The sequence below is a fragment of the Cephus cinctus genome, unplaced genomic scaffold (genome assembly GCF_000341935.2).
Source record: "Cephus cinctus unplaced genomic scaffold, Ccin1 Ccin1_scaffold0087, whole genome shotgun sequence".
Lineage (NCBI taxonomy): Eukaryota > Metazoa > Arthropoda > Insecta > Hymenoptera > Cephidae > Cephus > Cephus cinctus.
In genome coordinates this window covers 1368310-1393569 of record NW_014332826.1, presented here as the reverse complement: position 1 = coordinate 1393569, position 25260 = coordinate 1368310, and the positions used below count along the sequence as shown (strand labels likewise).

General features: G+C 44.1%; 1 protein-coding gene across 11 annotated transcripts in view; it reads right to left on the bottom strand.

Annotated features, from left to right (window-relative positions):
* Positions 1-25260, bottom strand: part of LOC107272928 (fasciclin-1) — a 149084-nt gene that overhangs the window by 99142 nt on the left and 24682 nt on the right. Inside the window, exon 1 of one of the 11 annotated variants that reach the window (XM_025090315.1) lies at positions 6104-6125. The exons of the other annotated variants lie outside the window; for them this stretch is intronic. The gene's annotated coding sequence lies outside the window, so the exon portion shown is untranslated. Of the gene's footprint in view, positions 1-6103; positions 6126-25260 lie in introns of those variants that run through there. 11 annotated transcript variants of the gene reach the window in all.

Sequence of the window (25260 nt, the reverse complement as noted above, 5' to 3'; positions counted from 1 at the left end):
TTTTCAAATAATGTTTGTCGTTGTTCGCTTTTGTTACGTGGTTCTTTTGTCGCCTGCTGTGAAATTCCCTATCAGGGCCATTTGTGACTCTTTTTTACTCGTGTCTGCCAGGAGAAATCTATACAAGCACGTAATGGGAAATTTATTGTTCGTCGGATCGGGCTTCATTTTTTTTTTATGGCTATCGGATGCCGTCGTAAGGCCTGGATATATACCTAACCTCTAAAAGATTAAATCAATTTTCACTAAAAAAAAAAACAGTTGCGTGGTAGAAAAGTTCATTACCTTTTAAATTTATCCTAGACAGAATATCCGTCGTAGTTCTTTATTCAGAAGGATTACGTTGGAACAAGCGTGGCGATGTCTCGAAAAAGAAAAGGTTATCGGAACTCGTGGAAAAGGGAGTTTTCCTCGCGTGGTGTCGTCTAGATGTACAAGTTTATTATTCGAAACCTCACTGGGACAGAATGCCTGACTTTAATGAATTTACTTTAAAAAGTGTATGCGTGTATAAAGACGAGAAAGAAAATGTGGTTCGTAAGGCCGGTAGCGGTATTTCTGAAGTTGTTACTTGGTTTTGAGAAAATAGATGCAAAAACGAAAACGCTAATGAATTAGAAGAAAGCCAAGAACCAGAAGAAATGCTATATGCAAGTGAACCCAGGAAGTCGTGAGCTGAGATGAATAAATATACATCCACTATTTATGTAATATACAGGGTGGTCCACTAGTAACCTAACACCTAAATATCTCGCTTGGTCGTGAAGAACCGAAAAATTGTTCAAGATATAATTTGAATAACTATAAAGGACGAATATGCGGAAAAAAGGTTTTTTTTTTGAGATAATTTTTTCCGACGTCATCAAGGGTATCAATGTTTTCTTTTCAATTACATTGTGCTTTTCATTTAATACGATTAGAGAATTAATTTTCACTGATTTCACCATGTACGATACACTTATGTTATTTGCGAATTTCAAAAATATTTTTTAATTTACACTTTCACGTTATCTTATTAGAATTTTTAACTGCCAGTGAAATAACATAATTCATGCCGGTTAACAAATCTAGGTCCTCGAAGAAATGTAAAATCGATATTATATGCATTTATACTAAAAACAGACAATGGCTGAGGGAGCAGTACATTGATACAAGAACAATTTCCTGAATGAAACTGGCCATGTCTTACTGGGTATTACGACTTAATTAAAAAGTTGTAGTTATCAATTAGCAAGAGAATACGTTTGTTTACTCGTACTAATTACTTCGTTCCCTAGAGATACAAGCTAAAAAGGCCAAACGCCAAAGAAAGTAAAGTTAAAAAAACAAATGTATCATATATCCAGTTAGTCCTAATTAGATGTTTAGTCTAATTAAACAAAAATAGAATTTCATGAAAAATAAAAAAATCAACATCCTTGAAAACTGAAAAAAATGGTGTCTGCATCATGTATGCCCTTCGAAGCCATTCAAATTGTCTTGAATATATTTTTCAAATCACCTCAAGACAGACGATTGGGAATTTGTTCTCTACCGAACCACCCAATATGTGTATACAGAGTGTCCAAAAAGTCCCGTATCAGATATACACCAGCAGAATCGTGGTAAAATACTGAAGAAAACCGGCACTTGCAAAATAGAAATTTGTTAGTCGGTTTTGGGGAAAATTGTAATTAAAAATTGAAAATTTCCATCAAACAAGAGCGTTAGCCGACCGGCAAAAATAAATGAAGCACCGTATTGGCAAAGAGTTTTCTTAAATGAATATAAAAAAAAAAGTTTACATTTCCTAACTTAAAATTTGTCAATTAAAAAATTTCAATTACGTGAGTATCGTTTTCTTCAGTATCTTATCACCATAATAGTGGTATACATTCGCTAAAAAACTGTATATATACTCACAGACAACCTAACCCTTCCATTTGACGTAATCGCGATTCGCAAACCAGAATGAATCCTGACGTCGGAAACCTGAAACGCGGCTGCATCGATTTACTTAAATATCCCCAGCCTCGGGGTAAATTTCCAAGAAATCGATTCGCCAGAACAACGACATTCTTCGGGATATCGCGAATTCATTTTCAAGCAAGAAATTTACCCAGTCACGGAATACCCAGCGCTACAGTACATTCAGTCACAAGTTGCTAATTGGCCTTGACCTCCTTACTTGACCTTCGCTCAGGGGTGACTGCTTTTATAGCCTGTCAACGAGGACACGTTACGTATGTCTTCTCCGCTACATGCAAAGCAGAAATTCGGTTTCCTTGTGCAACAACGTAAGTAAACACGAATATGCAAATAGTTAGGCAAACCTTGCCGAAGAAGGACTTAAGTACCAGCCCCGAACAGAAGTCCCCGTCCGGATAAGGATCAAAGTAGGTCTGCACAGTTGGCATATAGATACACAGCTACGAACAGCAGATAGGAATGCGAGCAATACACGGTAAACCAATCCAAGTAGACTCGACTGTTTGTACAGTTTCATAAAGGAGCGTTCATATGAAGTTAGTGTAGACTTTAGCAGACGCAGCGTTCGAGTCGAAGGTTCCCGACAACGAGTGCTCGTCACGCAAAGCGATTACGTATCCTCGGCCTGGTATGAAAGGTACCCTAACAGGATACTAGTATAGACAGAGGGTCTCTCTCTGGGGTAAAGGCTGCTGCGCAACCGGAATTGCGAATTACAGGAATAAAAGGATACGATCGCGGTTATACGCGCGTTTACTAATACGAGGGAGGCTTAAGTCTCTCTTGTTCCTATGGGAATTTCAACACCAGTCTAAGGTCGCATTTTGTGCTGCCTGTAAAAGAGAGGAAGAAACACGCGAACTACTTTTTTTGTACTGGAGAAGAACGAAAAGTGCTGGGCTAACGCAAGTGAAATAATACCATTGTATTTGTATTACGGACAGTTCCAGTTGTAAATAAGACCAGACTGTATGTATTATTCGCACACTCTGGCTTTGTCTACGTACGACTAGGTAAATATAGAGTAAATTGTAGGATGGAAAGCCTAAGAATATATATATATAAATACACACATAACAGTGGCTAGAGAATAGGAGAAGACGGCTTGGAATAGATACAGTACGTTTCATATATGTAAGTCCACATGACTGGTATTCAAAGTTGCTGACTGAGGTGTGTACGCCCTAGCACAGGATCTCGAAAGCTCCCTAAGCTTCTCCGGAGCATTTCCTGAGAATTTACTTCGGAAGAGGAAAGGGCGGACCATTAGTCCAAGTGACTGTGTGTATTAAGCTAACACGAATATCACAAGAGAGCTCTCGACAGACTGCAAACAATATCTGCAATTTAATGACAATGAAATTTCTACGATACCAATATTCGTATTTATCGTACGTCAGAGAAATCACTGGAAGCTTCGTCAGCTTCACGAAAGCACAATGCCCAACGTAAAAATGATATTGCGCACGTAGTACTAGAGAACGCCAAAAGTATTTCTATACCTCTTTAATTCTCGTAGCCAAATACAAGCCACACGTTAGCCTAGCACATATTGCATCTTTGCCCATTTGAAACTGCAATTACGCATTTTACTACGGTTCTGCAAGCTAACGAAGTAACCGAGCCAAGTCTTCGGAGTAAGCCAGCCAGCCATCCAGCCAGTCAACCGTTCGACCCATCCAACGATCTAGCCAGTCAGCCAACCTTCTAGTTGGCCGTCCAGGCAGCCAGCCAGCCATCCAAGCAATGTATACAAGCAACCCAGTGGCCACGATGCAACGGGGCACCGGGGGTTCATTCAATTTTCTTTGTTGGCGAGTTTACAACGTTCCCGTGTTATGCCAAGCATATTAATACTGCGGGGGTATGCTAACCACGTAGCGGGTCCGCGCTTCGAGCTAAATAGTTTCTTGTACTCCAACAAAAAGCCATGGTCTTTAATTACGACACCAAGTAATTCTACTAGAATCCATAACGATAACCGGCGTCTTGTTGGAATGCCTATTTTTTTTTTAATTTCACAGAAAATACCCAGACCAAGATATATTCGTAAGAAATGTGTCCTCTTTATGTCCAATAAAGGTATCCGATCTCACATCGAGAAAGATTTTCGACCAGTCTCGTGTGACGCGACAGAAGAATTGATTACCGTAGAAATTAGTTCGAGAATTAGTATCTATATAAAAGCTAACAAACAAATGTCACGTATAAAATTGTCTTTACGTCCCATAATCAAAGATCGAAATGGTATGGACTTCTGCTCGAGTACGCATGCCAATGGTAAAGTTCTGTTTTAAACAATTGTAGAGTAAAGGACCATGGACAGGAGTAGTAATACAGGAGTAGGGTTGGAATAAGGCTGAGTACAACGGCTTGGTACAACAGCGGAGTAGAAAGAGAGGGTGTGTGTGCAAGATGTCTAGTTCTCAAGTGCATTAATCGCTTGCATTATTGCGTAGGTTGCAGCATCGCGTGTCTATGAATAGACCACAAGTTTAAGGCTACGGAAGATACGAGGTACGCCGCTTGACAGATTTACGCGCGACGCTGCATAGATGCCCGGCTTGTTTTCCTAAGACGTCTAAGATTGCTAACACAGAGTCAGATAGGCAGTGACGACCATAAATATTATCCCAGTAGCAAGATGCGTAGCCGGGGCGAGAATCAAATTTCACAAGGGCCGACAATTTCGTTTTACTCGTGTTTTTTTTTTTTTTTTTTTTTTTTTTAATAATGTTTTCCTGTTATTTTTTTTCTTTTTTTTTTTTTTTTTTTTTTTTTGTAGGAATATGCACATGGTAGGTATACAGGTAAAGAACCTGTATACAAACGTATAAGAAGACAGACATTGGCGAACTTTGCTCTTCAGGGACGTAGAGAGATTAAAAGGGTAAAAAACGAACGACCCGGTGCTTCTGACAGGTTGGTTCTGCCACGATGGCGACGTGTTCGCGGCTGGAAAATAAATTCGATTTCCTAACGTGACAACAGAGATACGACGAGGAGAGGCTGCTTACTGAGCGTTAGTTATGACGAAGACCCGACGGGCGATTATCTAGATAATTTTTTAATCTGATATTGCCAGAGTGGCTCCTTTTGGAAGAAAAAAATTAAATATAATTTTAGTATTACAGTATTAGTAATATAAAGTTGGTATTTCATGGATTTAACTTCAATTTAACTCGTATACAGTGCGCGTATGTGTATACTGACGCTGGACGTCAGGCACAAGTATTGCACTTTTTACGAGGACTCTCGAGAGCGACGCAGGACGTCGACCTTTCAGGTCGCAAAAGGCAAGAAAGAAGGTACCAGGAAAGCAATCGGCTAGAAGAAAGAGTCTAGAGGAGAGTTATAAAGGAGGAACGACATCGACGTAGACGTCGACGTCTTCGGCAGTGGCTCGGATCGTCCAACCGGCTAATAGTTGATCGCTTGAATTGAATTTTTCAAGTGCCGTGTTCTTACGTAACCCTTTAGCCGCGAGTACTTTTTCTTTTTTTTCTCCCGATAAGAACAACCGATTGTTATTGAGGTACGGGCCTGTACTTTCATCCCGACTATCCTGGATTGTTTGGCAAAAAGACAAGGATGGTTTACGACAAGCGTACAGGAGAGAACATTCATTTCGAAACGCGAGCGCCGCGACGCCCGACGCCGACCCAACGGCAGGACGCAGGGTGCGGCTTTCATTAAGCGCGAAAATGAGAATCCCAATACTAATTCGCCGCCATGTTAATTGAGGTCGACGTAACTTCGTTCGACGGTTTTAGCTTTTAATTCTCATCGAACAGAGGGTGGCGGGAGAGTACAAGGGTTGTTCTTTGTAAAAGAGAAAAGAGACAAGAAATAGGACGAGGGATAGGGAAAAAGAGACGGAGGCATGGAGAGTCAATTTGGTCCCCCCTTTATTGTCCTAACTACCGAACTGCTTCCCGACTATCGTTGCGATATACGAAGGGTAACGAAGAGCTACACATGAAGTTCAAGAATTTGCTTTGGCAAGTCTCCTGGGAGATTCTACATTCTTCTACACTCTGCTCTGTATCCGTGCCTCGTTTTCTATTCTCTACGTACATAAACCGCGTTAATCGCGCGTGCATTTATAAGCAAAAAATATTCCGAATATACGTACCTATATATTTGCCTACGTTCTCCGTGATACATGCCCGGGCGCATAGCCGTTCACGTGAAAATCTTTGGTTAATGCAAGCAACTCCATAGAAAACTATAAAGTGGAGCAGTATACCAGGTGGGGGTTGAAGGGTTGGAAATTACAGCTCGAGGAGTTTTGCCCATGTTACGAAGTTTTACAATACGTGCACCTTCGCGCCGTTCGACTGCACTTCACCGTAGATTCCTTGCCAAGGCGACCTCGTATCTCGTGAATAAAGATCCAAAGCGCGACGGAATCTTCGCGACCCGGATGACGCAGGGTACCCGCGAAGCGTGAGTCGTAAGATTGAGTCGTAAAAATCGAAACACGCCAATCTAGTAGCGACGATACGCGATGCACGGCGAAAGATGCTTTAAAGGCACGTTCATAACGGTACCGCGACAAGAGCGACGGATGCGGGATACTCCACGTGCCAAGAGGAAGCTCGCAATTGTCTCCGCAATCCATAGGCGACGCGCGCGTCTCCGCTTGCACAGCTCGTGGCTCACAGATCGCAACTCACAGGCACGAGTGGGAGAGACGCGACGATCGCTCGCTCCCACACCGACTCGTTCCTTCGCGACTCGTCTTCTCTCCTTTCTCTCGTTCTCACGGCATTGAAGCGAGAACTCGAAAGACCCGCCGGCTGCGCTAGCTAATTTCACCAATCAGCACCATTGTGAGACTCTTGATGTCACTTTGCCCTTTAACGATACGCCGCAAGCCTGCAGTCTTCTCCCTTTTCATTCCCTGGCAACGGGGCTTGCGACACTCGCTAAGCCGTAAGGGCAATGCCGAGATATCTTCGAGGGTTGTCAAAACAATCCTAGACAATTTCTTCGGGCGAATGACGACGTCGCGCGAAGAAGGGTCAGTTTAATGGAGGATCCGCGAAAAGATATTGGCTGGACCAGGGATTCGAACCCGGGTTTTCCGCTTGCTGGGCAAATGCTATGACCGAGGTATCCAGGGCCCACGCAGTATTCTCTCACGGAGTCCTATAAGGGCTCTCCAGATAGGGGGCCCCGCTCGTACGTTTATGATAGACCATTTTTTTTTCTTTCTCCATCTTATTTTTATCCAACGTGCGTTACGGGTTTATGGTGGGAGAGAAGAGATCTAGGGTGATATGAAGGTACCGCGATGAATTACCATTACTATATATATATTTTTTATGGGACGTATTAAAGGTGCTTTTTCTTTAAACTGATCGTCCAATGGAAACAGAGTGTTGTAACAAATGTGAATGTGACCAATGTAAAAGAGGTGTAAGGTTTGGACTGTTAGAGTGGAAATAGGTTTTGACACTTACCATCTGGGTAAAGTGGATATTGAATGGAAGAATATCCGCTCAGCCATGATACGTTCTCAATGAACCGACAGCGCGAAATCTTCTTCAGGTTGAATTCGATCGAATCGCTCCTGAGCCCTATGATTTATCGACATCACTTACGATTCAGGATTGACTACGACCAACGGGAGATTCGAATATCTCACGGTGAGAATCGATAGTAATTTATTCCGTCATTGTTTCGATCGGCTATCGCCACCCGCATCAAAATACCAATGACACGAGAGTCCATAAATAAAGTGCGGGGCAACGGACTGGCAACGAAATTTGAATTGAATCGAATTTCGTGTGTATCCGGCCCGGAAATGCACTCGTTGATGCATAACAAAAGTGCACGACGGGATTTCGACGTTCGCCCTCGAGACGATATTGATGAACGGAAAACGAGTTAGAGCAAAAAAAATAAATAAATGTAACTAGTCAGCCAAAATAAAAGCATATCGAGAGATATGCAAAGTGGGAAGAGGGGGATCAGCAAAATTTGAATACGATAAAAAAAAACCTAATGATTGCGAATAATTAAATTACGTACTCGCGCGAACGATGGGTGAAACGATGCATCGCAGTCCACGGTATAATCTGTGAGCGAGTAAGACAACTTTTGAAAGGGGACATCTTCCTATGAAGCTCGAGGTAAACGAGTCCCCTAGACAGATGATCTTCGACTCGCGGAAACGACTGCAGTTCGTACCTTTATCATCCGCACTTTCGAACAATATAAATCTTCTCCTTATCTAATTTTCTATGGACTAGCAATATAAAAATTTAATATCACACACCACCAAGATTTAAAGGTTATAAACGCCCCGAAGATAACCCCGTCTTCCTTCTGTATTCTCGCGCCTAGATCCTTACCCTACTTACTATCGTTCTCAGAAAAGCCGGAAAGCCATTTTTAGACGCGCCAATGCCAGCTGGATGAATTTTACGATGCAATCACGTACCTGCAACACATAAAAAAAAGGGGTAACGGTTAGGAGTCGGTGGTTACCGTAAAATATCTCGATCGAAACGGTAATAGTATATAGGGTGCGCGAAAACTTTTCAAAGCACGAAGCGCGCCTCGTGAAATTTGCTAGGAAGGAATTGGATTAGCCAAAAGTTTCGCACTGGATTTATTGGACGCGTCGAAAAAAAAATAAGGACGCGTCCTCACAGACTCGAAAGCTGAAAAGCAGAAAGGTACAAAGAAATTTTTTTAAATGGCCACTGCGATATTTCTACTCCTATATCTTATTAAGACGACCATGCAGCACGTGGACTGCACAATTTTATCGCAAAACCCCTTGCGTAATTCCGCATACAAACTTTCCCAAACTGTTTGCGCCTCGACGATAATCTCAGGTCGGATAAAAGGACCCGGACGTCTTCCGCCTCAGGAAGGAAAATCATATAACAGGCTTTACCTCTTTCCACCGTCCAAAGGCCACGTCGCCTTTATCTTGCTCGAAGCTTTAACGTTTATTTACCCAAGTCTTGGGACACTCGTCCTAGCAAGGAAAATAACACGACGTCATATCCCTGACGCGGCCGATCCGTCACCGTCAGACCGCAGACAAAGCACAATAACACGACTAGCGTGCAACAGTTAATCTTTAGACAGTGGATGCTGCGATGCCACGAGAGCCTGCTATCTCCCCACGTCTATGTACCCAGAACGACAAGGATTCGCAGTCTGGATCTTCACTTCCTAAGAGTACAGACCTAACCTCAACGCATGCAGCACGTGCACCGGGTGCACCAAGAGTTCGGTGCACACGTTCGAGAAGTAATAGTCGGGCTACTCTCAATCGGCCTTCCTCCCTGGACCTCGCCTCTAACCTTTTCTCCGCACGCCCACCTTAGGATCCTCAACGCGTTTTCGTCGGAGATTTATCCGACCGCGGAACTTCGCGTCTATTTTACAGTGCACGTAGCTACTGGCGCCGAGGATTGGCCCGTGCTGTATTTGTACGCGACTCGTTTTCCCCGCACGTACCAAGCTACAGTACAATACGTATAAGTTAACGGAGAAACCGACGAAAAATTTCTGAGCCGAATCAGGCCGATTCTACGGGGAATCCTGCTTTTCCTACGACTCTCTCTCTCCCACCCGTTGGGAAAATCAAAGGATTTTTTTACAAATTTCATCTTATCTCCTCGTCTTCTTATCTTTCACAATTTTCCTAGTCGCACGCGGTTGCTCGTTACGGGTTCTGAGAATCTCTTCTCCGGGTTATCCTTACTACACGAACCTTATCCCATCGCGAGTCAAGGAATCCATAAAGCGATCAGCATCTCTGAGAGCATCCAAATATTTTTTCACGTGTCTGCGGAGAAGATGGAAGCGGGGGGGAGAAGGAAGTCAAGGAAGAAGCCTTCCTTTGTTAGGTATTTTATTACACAGCGGAGTAGTCATCGATCGGACGACGCCTACGACGTGCGAACGTGACACAACGTCCCTCGCAACACGTGGTGCGCATCCCTTCTAGGCGCGGGTCGTACACGTCACACTTATAAATAGCTGAATCGCTGTGTCTTCGGGGTACGAAACTGGCCATTGTGATGATTTATGTATGTGGCAAGATGAATTATGAGGTTAACACGTTCGCGTACATTTCCATGAATCAATCTACATTTGAAGCCTCTAAGGCAACCGTACGCATCAGTGCAGACCTACAGTTGGCATTTAACGTTGTACGTAAAATTTTATACAAGAATGTGGAATAAACAGATTTAATCATTACATCGTATGTTACGAGCGCTAAGAATAAAAAGACAGAAAACGTGAGTCCATCCTGGCCTGTAGTAGTTCTTAAGCATTGTCTTAAATATGACTGGATCGATGACCATCAAGGTCCCTGAATAATATGTCTGTAATAGAGTGGGTCGATATTAAGTTCAACCTTGAAGAACTGTAATTGCGCACCTTGACCAAGTACGAAATTGAGAAAGAACATTACGAGAAATTTGAAAAAGTCTTGTGAAAATAAGAAGACGTCCTTGGTAGGTCTACTGTAGATTTATATAGACAAAAGATTCTTCACACAATACAAGTATCAATATCAATAACGGTTTTAGGCACTGGATCGAGTGCCAGGGATATCCCGATCAATTATTCTCTCCGGGTGTAAACTCAGAATGAGATTATCCATGATGGAGTTGGATTTATCAGGTGTCATCCAAGCGGTTTACGTACACGAGAAGATTGTAAAGCCATTTCGATTCCTATACGCAAATATATATTTCCATGGCATCTAGTTCGACGTATCGTTATTCTATTGAGGATTTCGAAACCCTTTTGTACGGAGAGTGGAAGCGCCACGTGTACGAGTAGGTCTTGAAGGGAGTCCCGCTCATCCTCCAGGTACACGTCGACAGAACGTGTACGGTATTTCCATCTGTAACAGCGCTCGCCCTTTGAATAAGACATTTATGATAATGCACGTTTCATAGGGGAAAATTTGCGCAACGTATATCGACCGTAAAGTAGAAAATATCCATGGATAGAAGGATGCCGAACTTGAGGGTCCTTACCGCAAGATTCGACCCAGCTCGACCCCTCATTCGCGAAAGGAATAGGAAATGAGGTTTATTTGGGTCAAATCTGTTGACCTCCCTCCCTCTGGTACGCTTTTCCATCTCACTCGAAAAGACACCTTCTACCGCGTACCCCTTTCGAGAAAATCCAGCCTCGCTTCTCTAGCCACCTTTGGAACTCACCGAGAAATCCAGCAGCCGGAACGAAACTAATTCCAACTCAGTTTGGTTTATTCTGACTGTTCCTGTGGATTTATCAAGTTAGCCATCTCCTGTTCTCACTCCGTGGATAACTTACTTTCATTCCACTGGGGGAAGATTTTTAGAGAAAAGCTCGAAATAAATATGAAAAAGAAAGGGCGCGACAGATTTATCTTTGCGTTGGCAATGATCCCAAGGCAATTTAGTCACTGCGGCGTATAGTCCATGTATATGGTCCATATGCTTTAGACGTTTACTAGAAATAATGCAGAGCACAGTCCTTACGCAAATTCATTTTTAATGAAATTCGAAGTCAAGCTCGAGATTCTGGGGACGAAATGGGTCAGCGGAGCAGCAGCAGCACGTGTGGCTAAGATGCAATTTCCCTAGGTCGAACCCAGGGTGATTTGGGAGGATGGTAAATAGTCGAGCAGAAATTGTAGACTGCCTGGGTAGTTTTGACGAAAGTAGAGAGTCGAGGACTCGGTTGGGAAAGATAGTCGACGAGATGCGCGAAAGGGGTGAAGAAGGTCGAGGGTGAAATAGGGGCCGGAAACTTTTGGGATCTGGTAATGAAGGAAACCGACGACTATCGTAGGAGAAATGACCGTCGGCTGACTACTACCTATACTCGATTCGCACCGACTGGCTGAATCTTTGGCTCGACTTCCATTTCGGGATGTTTGATTGCGATGGTGCGAAAGCGGTTTTATCTACTGGAATTACTACCCTTCGACTCGACCTCTTGCCAACTTTCGAATTGATACTCCTTGATCCGTTTTACCCGCGGTTAATGAGGCTGGAGAGATTTCATGATTCCACTACCCGCCGGGGATCCTGGCAGCCTAGTGCGCATCTAATCTAATCGCTAAGATAATCGAAAAGATCTTGAATCCATTTTGCAATCCCGTTTCTCTACGCGGATAAACTACGCAAAGAAAATTTTACTTGTATAAAATCGGGGGGGACAGAACGGGAGAACATGCAAGGGTGTTATTTTCATATGGCACCAGATACGGCGCTTGCGGACCAGACTGGTAAACCGCTGTGGTCCGCGTGTATCGGTCTGCTCGACGCACTACTTCACGCACTACGGGATCATCGAATCCTGACGCGCACCATTGCTCTGTTGTGTTGTGGCAAGCCTGGTTAAATATTGATGTTTACGGACTGCATAATATTGTATACGTTCACGAGAGAAAAGGGACGTAGAAATAAATGTAGTATTTTTCGCCAGCAAGCAGCTGGTAGCTTTTAGTTTGTCGTATGTGCAATTAAGCTTGTAAGCTCTAAAGAAGGTAATAGATATTGAGTATGGCGATAAGATACTTGGAATTATTTTTAGCTTATCGAGAGGACATCGGAAGCTCAATATTGCGGATCTTGAAAAAGAGTATGGATTAGGTAAACTTTGGTTTTCTGGTCGCAGCGCAGGGTTTCCAACCTCGAGTGGATTAAACGATCCGAGGGAAGATCACGGCTTACCAAGAGTTTTCCTTCTTCCCGGGGAACTTCGATTTCTCAAGCGGAGGCTTAATTGAGTGGAGTTAATTTTCCGAAAGTTTATAACAGTCGTTTACTTCAACGCTCTCTCCTCTCTCTTTTACACACCACACTCCCTCCCTCATTCTCTCTCTCTCTCTCTCTCTCTCTCTCTCTCTCTCTCTCTCTCTCTCCCCTCCTTTTCCAATGTTCATGTCTTGCAGAAGTTGTACAAAAAAATATTCAAACATATATCAACTTCGTCGTAAAACTTGGATTCTCTTGCAAAGTATATAAAAGTGGAGTCTTACGTGCCGCGAAATAGAGAAGCCAACAGGATTGCAACTAGGGGTTCGATACGGAACAGACTTTCAACGGCTTCCAGATTATTCCATTACGTCATCGATTTTACTGAAACACGCCCACGAGTTGCCATTCCCCTAGTGGAAACATTTGTCGTTCGTTTGTTTTTTGTTCCGCGTTAGTTTCCCACGCTACCGGATAAATGTTTCGGGTTAATAGGGAGGGATGAAACGGATGCAATTAAAAATTTTCAAAATCAGCCCACCCCACGTCAATCCCAATATCCAGTCGAATATTTCTCATCCCCGTTCCAATTTCAATTAACATCACAGGCGAATCTACCAAAGTTAATATTTTAGGAAGAAAACGTGTCAACGTTCAATCACTTCCGCGCCCCTTGATATCATTGATATTTACCAGAAACATGGCTGGGGTGTTCGTCGTTCAATAAACAAGACCATATATTGCGTGTCGTCTTACCTCGTGTCTATATTTATTCGTGGGTCATATCGACGGCCGTTTTGGTTCGCTACACTATCCCTATACCTGTACCGTATATGACTACACGCGTACAGCATACGGTGTATGTATGTACATAGGACACTTTGCCCATATACGGGAAATCTCGTGAAGGTCTCTAGAATAGAATATAGTGTGTGGTACAGTAGAGTGTATTCTAGTGGTATATTATTGCGCTGGGTGAGAATCTCTGTCTACCACTTTGCACGTGCAGCACAGGGGGTGCGGTGCGTTTGAACGTTGGCACTGCTGCGATTCTACCCGCCGCGCCATCCTCAAGTATTTGTCCCAGGAGCTTCCTGCACCTGCGAACACTCAATTTCCGGTATCCTCTTAGCGCCTATCTTTTGGCTTCATGATTTCCTTTTCAGTGCCGTGCCAATTCCATTCAGAGTTTGGGCAACCGAATTGGGGTAGATCGAATGTCCCCGTAGGGCTCCCTCGTGAGAATGTATTAGGTCAGTACATTTTCCAGAAAAATCGGACTAAGTTTCAGTGGGGACAAACAAGTCACGCAAATTAGTTTTTCGTATAGGGGTTCAAGGTAGGCGGAGAAGAGAAAATTTAAAGACAAGCAGGCAAAGGATCTTAGGTTATCGCCGTTAGGTGGTATTAGGCGGAAATCGGGATATCTTCTACCGGAGTTCATCGAGGGTGGAATTTTCTATTTCAATGGCAAAGCAATCCTCCCCTGTAATACGTGTATCCCGCGCGAGAGGGTTAAGAGCCTAAGAGAGTAGAGGAACCGCCCTTTCTAACCCATAAGGGTGTCATCATCCCCCTCGGGTAAAACAGGGTAACGCCTCCCTATTTGTCCCTTGCACTAGCATTGCGCCAGAGTGTACTCCTTGATGAGAGACGGAGGGAGGATTGCTGTGGTTGTTCCGCTTCAGCGATTAGAGGTGGATTGGACCCCTAAGGATGAGATAGCATCACTAGGTCTCTCTCGGTCTCACTGCCACGACAGACCCATTATCTTTACATACGTTACGAGGGATGATGCTGAAGAATTATTTTACCTCATTTTCACCCTTCGAAATTTGCCTCGAAACACAGCAGTGCCGTTCGCCGTGACTTCCTCGTAAAATTTTAACAATCGCACCAGAACTCGAGTTAGACGCAATCACAAAGACATCCATCCCTGTTGCCAAATGGCTTCTTGTCATCCCCCATTTTAATTAGCTCGACTATCGATCTCCAAACGATGGTCCTTTTAATCGCGAAGAACCCGTAATCCTCCTCCCTGTCCCCTTCAATTCTTTCCCGACTCTCTTCAAAGTGGACTCAGGATGAGGATCTGCGTCTCATCAGGGTAAACTAAGAGACGGAAGCGCCGAATAACCAAAAACTTTCAATACGACAGAAGACTTCTTACGACTTCCGGTGAAGGAGTTTTAAGGGTTTTCCAAGATTTCGAGATCACTGAAATAACCAAGGGCCAAACCCCTAACGCGCACAACGATGAAACTGAAGAAATTACGTTTTTTTCCAATTTCGGTGCCCACCCTCACGGGATCCACAGAATCCGCAGGATTCGTCCCCAAACGAATTCCATTTACTGTATCACCTATGTATATACCGACCTATCACATAATCCTAACGCGATTCGCGAGACACCACCCCTGCCGTAGCCGTTTCGTGAAAAGTTTCCTTTAAAAAAATCTAATTTCATATCGACCGTCCCAAAACTCTGAAAGTTCACAGTTATGCTTCCCAGGTACAGACGTAGGTTTTTCAAAGAAAGCCGTTTACCGTACATGGCTTCGTTCCACATTCTACGTAGCCCTCATAAAACGTGCTCTGCAGGATTCTGCACTATTCTGCAAAACGGCCCAATTATATATATAGTCAGATATGTGTATATATATATATATATATCTGACTATGATCGAACAATCCTGGAAGCGTTTCCCGACGGCGCACTTCGCCAAAAAGTTTTCCCTATATTTCACGACATCTCGAATCCACTCTGGCCTGCGTCGGACGTTGCTTGAACTGTCACGCCCTGGCTTAGCTTGTCTGGCTGCTTACCTACATGCCTGTCTACAACTCTGGCCCGATAGCACGACTTCCATGCCGTTCCGAGGGAAACAACCACGTTCCCCTAACTAAGTCGGCGTGAGTGCACTCAAGGGGTTGAGTTTGATGGCGAGTCTCCCTATAGCGGATGTCAGCAGTATAGACAGGAGCGACGTAACCGGAAAAGCTTTATGAAGCTCGCAAGCGGTTTCCGGCGCTCTGGTAAAAACTATTCGAGGAGCTTCGCGTAAGACGGGCTCCCGCGAGGGATATACTGCGCTTTACGTGATCTCAAGCCGATCGACAACAACGTTATGCGTCGAATCGTTAACAAAAATTACAATAAAGATTACAGGATCGTTTTTGCGCCTATACCTGATATTACATTATCTATAAGAATCCCGAGACCCGCTGGTATTTCCTTCATCAATTTTCCCAAAAGCGACGCCATCAGTCGCCGCTATGACCAAAGAAACGACGTCAGCCAACGTCACCCGGAATGTTACCAGTGACAAAGTGTACCCTGTACCAAAGTGTTCTCTGTACGTTATCAAGGATGCAGGATACAGCGACGTCTAAAACAGGTACGAAAGGCATTCCTTTCCCTCGGTAGCAATATGATTACATTTATAGACAAGATGCACATTCCACGTGGGATGCAGCAATGCTTTAAGAGGGTAACTCCAATGAAGTTAAGGGAGGTTGGAGACCCGTGGAACTTTCCATAGGTGAACCTCCTCTATTCGTGGATACGGGAGGAATTCCAGGCTAAGACTCGACGTTCTTGAGTTTCCCTACAGTGTACAAGGGGATTGCTGCGGGGGAGAGGGCAGCCGTCTCATTTTCAGAATACAGTAATAGATAAAAAGTACGCGTGGATATCCTGCTATCTACTTTTATTTGAGGGTGCAATCGAGGGTATTGGTTCTCGAGGGGCGGGAGGGAGGGTTGAAGGAGTGGATAATGCGAGGGTGCGGCGTCTCTAAAAAAAAATATGCGAGGGTTGATAGTACGGGGTGATGAAGTTGGCTGCCTGACTGACTGGGACTGGCTTATGTCTGGCGCCTACCTACTATTCCTTCGGAGCTATCAAGGGCTAGACATGTCAAGCGGCAAGGCTATAGCGAGTCCCGGAAAAGGAGCGTCCGCCATTAACCGAGAAACGAGCAGTCCTGCCGTATAAATTTCATCTTGTTCCGTTCTAGGAGCTTGTAAATATTGAGGGGGGGTTCTTTAGATACGAAAAGAAAGCCCACGGAGCAGTCTATGGAGTTGTGGTGTTTCACGTTATTTTTCTTATTCTCAATTACATATAATAAATGGTACAGCGGTACAAGGTTCTTTAAAGTACCCAAGTCACGGCCTAATGATCCATCCTTACAGGTCAACCGTATAATCCTAGAACGCGGTCAAGGGTCAGTCGGGAAGTTCACCCACAGGGTGGATATATAAAGAAGGACTAAGTAACCCCCCGGACGATTTATTAGACCTCGAAGAAACCACCTGTAACCGTGGAGCTTGGGTCGCAGCTTGACCTAAAAGAGGGGAGGATCGAAATACCCGTAGAAGGAGGGTTTCATCGAGAGAGGGGAGAGAGCGCAAGGAGAGAGTGTCCTGGAGAGAATCCCTGAGAAATTTATTCACCCTCTAAAGACGTCTCACTCCTGGCCGTGTCACGGCCGATTCCTGTTTCCGCGAAATTGATAACTCGGCGGCACCCTCAAAAGTATCACCTCCAAAATCCTAAAGAGACACGACCGTTGTACAACTTAACAGACTCATCCGAGAAGTACTGCCGAGTCTTTCCACAAGCCTGGAGGAAAGATTTAGAAAGAAAAAAAAAATCAAGTCCACCCATTCGGCATGTTAAGCCGCGTCAACGGAACGGAACTTCGATAGCAAGAAGAAACTATATATCCCGAAATTGCACCAAGATAAATACAATTTCTCTATACATATATCCCATAGTCTATCATAACGATAAAAACATCAAATCATTAAAAGTCCGACTATCAATCCTCGTCGATATGCGAATTAACGTTATGGTCTTCATGTATCCCGATACTGCGATATAAATTAGGGGAATCGGTTCTCAGATCTTCTTATTTTTTCTCCTCGAACCTGAAACCTCATTTTCTCCATACGCAGTGCTACCAACGAGTTGGCCACCTTCACACGAGATTCCCCATTGGACAGGGTACTCAATTGTCACGTGCAGTATGGTGTTTCACAGGTACTAGAACATGCACAGCGGCCCATCGCTGGAAGGCACGCACGCGTTCCGCGTGCGGCCGTGCGTGGATCGACGGAGCGGATAACAGCCGAGATAAATCGCGTGACTCGTGACACCTGTACTACTGCAAGGCGCCATTGCAGGGTGCTCCCTTTCCGGTTGCTCTATTAATTGTTAGCTTGGCCGTGCAGTATAACGTACGCGCAGTTGGCAATGCTTCGCAGAGACACAGCAGCGACAACTACGAATATTGAGGTCAAGAAGAAACCTTTAGTTAAATCGATACGTTATATCTATATAAAGCATTTCTTCTATTACACGATCTAAGCTCCGATTGGTTAAGGTTGCGTAACTGGTGTACGGTTTAAACGTGACGTATCTAAGCGATCCCTTCTCTATTTGTCCTGCCAAGAACATAACGCTCGAATAACGGCCCTGCCTCGCTAACCATGAACGGTACAAACATTATCTCCAGTATCGCACTATCCGCAGCAGCGTCGGTACTACTAGTCGTGGTCGTGTCGAGCAATTACCTCGATCTGATCCGACGAGACGCTTATTACCTCGAGGCTCCAAGGTAGCTCACTGGCGCAATGTATAATCAACGTGTACATGCGGCAGCAGTGCATCGGGTTTACACGGTGTAAGTATCCGAGTCCGAGAGTCAGGCCAGCTAATGGAACTTCTCGTAAGGACGACCTTTTAACTGGGAGCAACGTCATTCGTCCCCCATTAACCTGGCGATGCGCGTCGCGGCATTTCCGACTGGGAGATGCCTACTCTTGTCCAGCAGGGTGAATCGAATTGGATTAATCTCCGGCGTAATTTGACGAGGGAGAAAGGAGAAAGGAGAAAACGACGAAACGAGAGAAACGTAGTCGGTTTCGTGAAAAGTTATCGTTGTCGAGTGGCAGGTATTTGCCCTAGACACTGCATAGCAACGGTTGCTATGTAAATAACTGCTAGCAGAAATAGTAGGGATTGGATGGTTGTCCATGGATCTTCGAAAGGCCTTAAAGTTTTCAAGGGTGAAATGCACTTTAGGGACTTCCTCGACCCTTCGGCTCGACGAGCTGACCCTGCAGCGAGGGCTCTTTTTTCAACCCGCCTTTATTTTGCATTCTCACCCCACTCCAACAGAAAGCCCACCTACCCCGTGAATCACATCGAGTACTTGCGCCCGTCAGCCACAGGGGGTTGGTACTTTGACAATCTCACGCCGCCCCTGCCCATTAAACGTTCCTCTTCTCGGCCAGCGCGGATCTCGTACTTGATGGGGTCGCGGCCATATTCCCAGAGGGGTCCGAGGACGCTGTTGTCAAGCTGGAACCCCCTACAAAGACCGCAATGGCGCGCGCGTCGGCAAATGAACGACTATGCCGACGTAAGGCGTCTCCGTGCATCAAAGTGAAATAATCGGTCTTACCTCGAATACGGTTTTTACGCCTTTGCATAAAATAGTCTCAGGTGCGCATGCGCTTGGAAAGTTTTCTCAAATGTAGAACGACTTGGAATTAGCACATGTAGCAAGGCGAAAAACATCCCCGTGGGATCGATCCCTGCCAACGGGGAAGAAGGGTCACGTACTTCCTCGAAATTCGTGCCTACCAACCTTTGACCTTACGGTTCAGATCCAGGGTATATGGCGAATATAATGGGGCAATGCTGGATAAATGACAAACAGATAAATAAAAGAATATTTTCCAACGGCACGAGGACGCCTGCCTTCGACAGCCATTGAATCTTGTTGCTCGATCCCTTCCTCCCTCTACCTCCCCGGCCCACCTCCATTGCATATTCTTAAGCCGATGCACCGCCAATATTCCCCATCGCATCCAGAGTTCGATTTCTCCTTGCTTCTCCTATATATCCGTATAAAGAGTAAGCTATAATGTACCTAGGCAGATATAGTATCGAACTGTTCGTGTAGGGTCTAAGTGAAATTTCTAGCATCAGGCAGATACCAAGCGCATCCGGACGCGTCTTCGAGATAACTTCCTCGACTGCATATTTGCCCCAGTGACTCCTCGGGATGCAGCATCCTTCCCGTATCGCACAATTACGCTACGGGTCCCGCGAACTTTGAACGAGCCGATTCAAAGTCTGTTAAGCTCGTGCAGCATGCGTTCCGCCGCACTTCTCTGCGCTTCCAGCTGAAAAATGGAAAGTGCTCCAATTCGAATTCATGAAATGCAATGAAATTTCCACCAAACTCCTAACCACGGGATTACGCGAAGTTGAAGTACAGCTGAATTGGACTAGCTAGACATGCCCTGGAATATGCCAAAGAACTTTTCTACCGGAGACGTCGCGAGACGGATACGAAAGACAAAAAGTCAAAAACGGCCGGTTTACCGAGTAAACGATAAAGAGTGAAAAGATATAACAAAGGTTGAAAAACAAGTTCCAGAAAAACGAAAAATCACGAAAAGGCGGATGAGGAACGAAGTGAAATATATCGAATTGAACGAACGAGAGTAAAACCTGGAAGATCCAAGTCTGTCGCAGCTGCATTTTTGGCTGGGCCAAACGAGCGATGCGACTCCGTACCGGATGGAATTGTGTACGGAAGGGAACGATAGAAGTACGGGAACGAGTAGTCATAAAGCGGCAAACCTTGTCGCCTGTGCTTTACGAGCGATCGGAATGACGGGCAATCCGTAGGTGCAGCAGCCTGAAATGTTGGCGGGACGTTAAGCCGGAATCGAACGAGAATACACGGACACGGGGGAACACGCACAGGAATGCATGATATCCCATCCTAAGTGGTGATCTTTGAAAATGCCAGGAGAAAGTCAAGAGTAGTTTTTGGTGTTGGGATTGGAGAACCGTGGTTAACGACTACCGTGGAGAATATAGCAATTCCATAAGAGAGGACAGTACTAGTAACGGAGTACAATTAGGTTGGGGTAGATCAGGCTATACTAGGAGGCAGTAATACAGTTGTGTTTTGTTGCTAAGGGCAGGCCTCTTTTTTTCCAGGGAGCCGGCTCGATTAATTTCGAGGGCAATATCGTCCGACACGCCGACGGAAAAACCCTAACGACCGTGTAACGTCCGGGGGATCATTCACTTTGTTCTTTTTTGCCGTGGAAAACGTAAACCCGAAGCTCCGATCACGGAACGATATAACGTATCGGGCACGTGTTTTTCGTGCACCTGGAGTTCCGCAACGTCGGCGTATGGGCAACGGCGCTAATGTTAAATGGCAAGTGGACCGCCAGTGCGCTTCTAGCGTAAAGTCATTTAAAAGAGAGACACGGGCAATTACTAATTTTATTGAAATGAAACACGCGATGCAGACGCGAATAATAAAAGAAGACATGGCTGCTTCTGGTGCAGGGCAATTAAGCTTGCAGTCAGTTGCGATGTGGGATAGGGGAAAAAAAAGGAAAAAAAAAAAGAATTCAAGCAATATAAACTCGAACGAAATGAAAAGGCATATGGCGTTAAAATTCGTTTTGCTTTAATTTTCTTCGTCGTTTCATCGGCTGAGATTCGTGGCGGATTTGAAGCGTCATAAAATGCTACCCGAATCCTTTTAAACAGATGAAATTTCATGAAAGTTCACGAATTCAATGTATGCACTGAGAAATCCATGACAAGACGAATAGGATGGAAACGGTGAATTCTGTGTGGGTATTGATAAATTTAACTATAAAGGATTATTATTATTTTCCAATTATTCAAATCTTCTATTATTTATTTTATATTATTTATTGTCAAGTCAATCGTTTTAGGTGGACTTGGCGTTGCTTCGCTTCAGGCCGACAACTAAATCGACTACGAATATTATTTTTTAAAACCTGCCTATACCCTGTAAGAGCGTCGCGAGCTTGAAGATTGTCTCTGGACCGAAGTTAAGACTTGCGAATAAAAAATCGAATAAAATTCAAATTAAAAACGGCATGAGATAAGTTATATAGAATGCCGTGATAATACCAAGCCTCCCAAGGGACTTTGCCCATAAAGCATAACGGGCTACGGTCGTCAAGAGATGAAATACCAGAATTCAAATTTATTTAGATAATCAGGTCTTCGTTTCTGAATCCCATGTAATACCTCATTATTCCTGACATATATCAGTTGTGACGAAAATTTCTTCTCCAATTATAACCAAATTGGATTACCCGAGCCGCTCGCAGCAAAACAGCTGATTTTCCGTCGACAAATTATAAACCCCTGTCCCCCTGGAATACGATACCGAGAAAGACCGATTGGGCGCCAGACGCATCTTTGCGTCACTATACGAAATCTGCAAAATAATTCCAGGAGGGACGGAGAAAGTGCCACCGACCAGCACAGATAATTCGCGAGATGGTAGAGGGGCAGGGATCACCGAGGTGTTGGTAAGGGAATTGATTAGGAGAATGAGAACCTCGGAATAGAAAACAATAACAGCTGTCCTTTTATTCAGGACGATTGAGAATTTCAACAATTAACAAATAATAATTCCGAAACAAGTCAAACAAAGGTAATTGATAACAATTAAGGCAAATCGAACGAAATCTGAAGTAATTCTTTTGCGAAACTTTCGTATACGATACGTGAACTCCCGTGAAGCGGGACACACGCGGCGATACGTGAAGTCTCGGGAAGCGAGACAAATACGATACACTACACGCGTCCTCGTGAAGCGAGAACTCGCGGATTCTTTCTGTTAGGTCTCCAGGGTCACGAGACTTTTGCGCTAAGAGAATATTACAAAATCAAGAAATAATAGTTCACTAAAGAAATATAGGCGATACACGGAATCTTTTCCACGTTAGCGATACTGAAATCATCCATAGGCGTAGGGCCTTGGGAAACACGCGAACACGAAAACAATAGGAAAGATAGCTGCATGGAAAAGATTTCGTGACTAGTTACAAGATTCTTACCGGTATAATTGAAACTACTGACGATACAAAATTCGCACCCGACCACGGTGGTAACTCAGACAAGAATGTTCTACACGCAAAGTTCACTGCAGGGCTGGGACTCGGGTCCCCACTAACAATCAAAAGTAGTGCCCTTCAATAGCGAATTAGATCCTCGGGAGGATTAACAATACTCGTATTACTACGCCGTTACAAAAGTCATGCCGTTGGACTATTCCTCGATAAGACACACGATATAATACTAGAGTGACACCTGTGGCTCAATCGCCTTACCCCTACGAGACGGACTTCGACAATATTCGGTAGATGCCGGAGCCTTCCACTGAGAAACGATACATAATACTCGGAAGGACGGCGTAAATTAAAAGTTCCAATCGCGGACTAAGCGCAACACTTTGACATCCTGGTCGCAAGTTCGCTAGCCACGCGGAACATAGTCACAGCCTCGCTGCCGTAGCTCGGGGTGTCCAGTGGCCCCTGGCGGCGATGAGATTCCGGCCCTGTCCTCGACGATAGTGGCTGAGATCCTGATGACTCCGGTAGGTCTGGTGGTTTCTGCCTCCTATGGCAAGCCAGTTACGGTGCCTCCACGCAGGGGCCCGTTGATCTTCAGCACGAGGAGTCTCGCGGGACTCGAGACCTCCTCGTCTTCGTTACTAGTCCCATTACTAGGGACTATCGGTATTGACGATATAGAACGATAGGTAGGGTGGAGTCCATGGCGCTGTCCTTTTGGGTTGACCCTCCGTCTTCTTTGTCGGGTAGGGTCCCTTATAGGGTGGAGTCGTCAGGTCGACACGGCAGCTCTCCACGTTCCTCGGCGTACAATTTGCTTATCCTCCTCCGTGGGCTTCCAGCTGTCCGGATGGCTCGGTTCCGGTGAGGTGGTCGTGACGTATGAAATGTTTGTATACGAAAATATTAACTTAATGTTCCCTAATGCCTATGACCCTGGAGCTCCTGGCCGGTTGCGTAATATTTGATTGGAAGAAGGGACGTGAATGCGTCCCGAAATTGAAAAACGGAAGTAACCAATACGGGATCTTTGTGACGTCCTAAAATAACGTCACACAGTATAACCACATACAACTATCTGCAATCGTTCAAGGAGTAAAATGCGAGATCACAAGAAAAATATAACCACGTACGAAAGCAGGTTTTTACAAAAATTGAGTATTTATCTCTTTGTGCTTTGAGAGCGCGAAAATATTGAAAAAATGCATAGCTGTAAATTCAAAGCATCCCCCTGCGCTTTAATAATATCGAAAGCTCAGTCCATCGCAGTTCAGTAAAGGTTAGCGGTGCTGCCTCAAAATCCAAATTCCTGCCGGCAGGTATATCCAAACTATAGAGAGGTCGCGTACGATATAAGCCTTTTCATACCAACATCAAATATTATATCTTATAGCGTCAGAATATATCGCCACCAAAAGCTGCCACGCGTAAGTACGTACTTCGGAACGCCCATGTATAGTATAATGGTGGGATATCTATGTATTATATTGTATACAAGTACACATACAATATACACTCGCAAGAATCAATAGCGTTCCTTACGAACCCAAAGTAAATTATAGTAATTAGAAAGGGGAAAAAAAAACGAATAAATTCGTTATTATTTTCTCATTCCTATTTGCAAGCTCTATATATATATATATAGCACGTATCAACACGTATAAATAGTACGCAGAAAACAACACGGTTCCTCATGGCGATTCAGGGTATCTCCTGGGCGGCGTAATCATATATCATCAAGCAACACATGACGGCATACGTTACACACAGAGTAATCTAGGCACTTACTGTATGTGTGTATCCATATATATATATATATACCGTCTGTCTAGTACATGCACCTACTGCCAAGGGAGTACCTATGCTACTCGGCCACCTTCAATTTATCAGCGTTAAGCGACTGCGAAAAGACTGTATAGTCACCTGTTTAGCCCGACACGTAATATTCCATTAGCGAAGGAGCTTCCACGAAAACAATGTTAAGATATTACCTGTAACCGGGGTAAGTCTACTGAACCGATAAGTACACCCGGTATTTAACACTAAGCCTACCGACATATTATATATACCTATTTCTACCGATGGCTGTCAAATGACCGCTTTTGAAATAAACATTATAGTCTTTTCCAGTTGATTGTAATTAATACAGAATTTAGCATAGTCGTGCAGCAAGTTAAAGAAAAATAAAAACCTAGAATTTAGCAATTTTGATTAAAGTCTCAAAAGCGGTCATTTGACCGCTCTGGTAGGTTTAGTGTTAAGTATAAGAACTGGCCGATAACCGCATCATTACCTATGTATGCGATAAACTGATGACCAAGAAAAGCTTTGGCGTATAAAAGCTGCAGGCAAAATAATTCATATATGAATTAAAGTATCGGCAGTGCATTACTGTTAGGTATATTATATCGGTGAAATGATAAGACGTGACTAAGCATGTAAATACTTGATTGATCGAAAGACTATGAAATTTGTTTTCAACTAAAAATGAGATTTCTTATTGAATTTGGAACTAAAAATGTATTTTTGTCAATCGACTTGGCAGATGTATTTTGAAAAAAAAAAAAAAAAAAAAAAAAAAAAAAAAAAAATAAAAAAATTTTTAAAAATTTTT